Consider the following 2,877-nt stretch of genomic DNA (forward strand, 5'->3'; position numbering starts at 1 on the left):
CTATAGATTTAAGACTTAAGAGACATCAACTGCTACAGAACATTCCACCCAACAATAGCAGAATATACATTTTTCAAGTGCACATTGAACATTCCCAAGGATAGACCATGTTAGGTCACAAAACAAGTCTTGATAAATTCAGAAACATTGAGATCATAAAAAGTAGCTTTTTCTGGGGGCGCCTGGGTGGCTCAGTCGTTAAGCGTCTACCTTCAGCTCAGGTCATGATCCCAGGGTCCTGGGATCGAGCCCTGCATCGGGCTCCCCGCTCAGCGGGAAGCCTGCTTCTCCCTCTCCCACTACCCCTGCTTGTGTTCCTGCTCTCGCTATCTCTGTCAAATAAATAAATAAAATCTTAAAAAAGAAAAAAAAGAGAGAGAGAGTACTATGAGCAATTATACACGATAAATTGTATAACCTAGAAGAAATGCACAAATTCCTAGAAATACACAATCTACCAAGACTGAGTCATGAACAAATAAAAAATCTGAATAGACCTGTAACTAGTAAGAAGACTGAGTCATTAATTTAAAAACTCCATAAAAAGACTATACTTTCAGGGACCATTTCTATAGTTTGTTACTAGAGAAGTTTCTCTGAATGTATAGAGTACCGAAAACCATGAGGAGGGAGTGTAGCATTCTCTCCTAAGCATGAAGCCAGCTCTGGGTGTTGCTTCTGTGGCTGCTTTTGCCATAGTTGACTGTTCTCTACCTTTGGGAGGGCAAGAGGGAAAACAGAAACAAAAACAAACAATCTCCATAAAGAACACTCAAAACCAGATGGCTTCACTGGTGAATTCCACCAACCATTTAAAGAAGTAACAGATCTTTCTCAAACTCTTCCAAAAAATTGAAGAGAAGGGAACACTTTCCAACTCATTCTATGAAGCCAGCATTACCCTGATACCAAAGCCAGACAAAGACACTACAAGAAAACTGTAAATCAATGTCCTTTATAAACACTGCTGCAAAAATCTTCCAAAAAAAATACTAACAATCAGGATTCAACAGTACATTAAAATGATTATACACCATAACCAAGCACAATTTATTCCTTTAATGCAAGGATGGTTCAACATATGAAAATAAATCAAAGTGATACTCCGTACTAACAGGATGAAGGAAAAATTCACATGATCTCAACTGATGCAGGAAGCATTTGACAAAATTCAACATCCTTTCATGATTAAAAAAAAAAAAAAAGTATTCTACAACTACTCTACAAACTAAAAACACAAGTAAACTACCTCAACATAATAAAATCTATATATGAAAAGCCCAAAGCTAACATGATGCTCAAGGGTGAGACTGCAAGCTTTTCCTCTAAGACCTGGAACAAGACAAAGATGTCCACTTTCACCACTTCTTTCCAACATAAGGCTGGAAGTCCTAGCCACGGCAATTAAGCAAGAGAAAGAAATAAAAGGCATCCAAATTGGAAAAGAAGTAAAATTATCTCTGTTGATGGCATGTTATACATGCAGGGAAAACCCTATAAAGCATTGCACCAAAAACAACTTTAAAAAACCTGTTAGAATAATAAACAAATTAAGCTAAATTGTAGGACACAAAATCAACTTGCAAAAACCAGTTGCAATTCTATACACTACCAATGAACAATATGAAAGGAAATTAAGAAAACAATTCCATTTACAATAGCAACAAAAACAATAAAATACTTAGGAATAAACTTAAATAAAGAGGTCAAAACTATATACACTGAAGACTATGAACTGTTGTTGAAGGAAGTTAAAGAAGACACCAGTAAGTAGAAAGATATCCCATCTTCATGAGTTGGAACAGTTAGTATTATTAAGATGTCAATACTACCTGAAACAATCTACAGGTTCAATGCAATTCCTATCAAAATCCCAATGACTTTTTTGCAGAAGTCCATCCTAAATTTCATATGGAATTCCAAGGGACCCAAAATAACCAAAATAATCTTGAAAAAAAAGAACAAAGTTGGAAGTTTCACACTTTGATTTCAAAACTTATTACAAAGCACAGTATTAAAAACAGTGTGGTACTGTCATAAAAACAGATACACAGACCAAAAGAACAGAACAGAAAGCCCAGAAATATACCCTCACATATAAGGGTTAAATAATTTTTTTGAAAGTGCCAAGACCATTCAATGGGAAGAGGATGGTCTTTTCAACAAACTGTGCCAGAAAAACTAGCATCCACATGCAAAAGAATGTTGGACCCTTTTCTCTTACACCATATACAAAAACTAACTCAAAGTGCATCAAAGATTTAAATATAAGACCTGAAGCTATTAAAGTCTTAGAAGAAATGATGGGGGAAAGCTTTGACACTGGATTTGGCAATGATTTCTTGCATGTGACACTAAAAGCAAAGACGACAAAAGAAAAAAACAGATAAATTGGACCATATCAAAATTAAAAACTTTTGCACATAAAAGGTCACTATTACAGGGTGAAAAGGCAATTCACAAAATGGGAGAAAATATCTACAAATCATATATCTGATATATCTGATATGCCAAATATATAAAGAATTCCTACAATTTAACAACAAAAAAACAAACAACCCAATCCAAAAATGGGCAAAGGACTTGAATAGACATTTCTCCAACAAGATATACAAATAGGCAATCAACACCTAAAAAGATGTTCAATTTCACTAATCATCAGAGAAATGCAAATCAAAACCACAATAAGGGGGTGCCTGGGTGGCTCAGTTGGTTGGGCGACTGCCTTCAGCTCAGGTCATGATCCTGGAGTCCCGGGATCGAGTCCCGCATCGGGCTCCCTGCTCAGTGGGGAGTCTGCTTCTCCCTCTCCCGCTCCCCCCTCTCGTGCTCACTCTCTCTCTCAAATAAATAAATAAAATCTTTAAAAAAAAAAAA

The 2,877-nt window shown here is 36.1% G+C and overlaps 1 pseudogene; it reads left to right on the plus strand.

Annotated features, from left to right (window-relative positions):
* Positions 1–544: 544 nt before the first annotated feature.
* LOC116644777 lies at positions 545–742 on the plus strand (annotated as a pseudogene).
* Positions 743–2,877: the final 2,135 nt, after the last annotated feature.

The sequence above is a fragment of the Phoca vitulina genome, unplaced genomic scaffold (genome assembly GCF_004348235.1).
Source record: "Phoca vitulina isolate PV1807 unplaced genomic scaffold, GSC_HSeal_1.0 scaffold30, whole genome shotgun sequence".
In the NCBI taxonomy this organism is placed as follows: domain Eukaryota; kingdom Metazoa; phylum Chordata; class Mammalia; order Carnivora; family Phocidae; genus Phoca; species Phoca vitulina.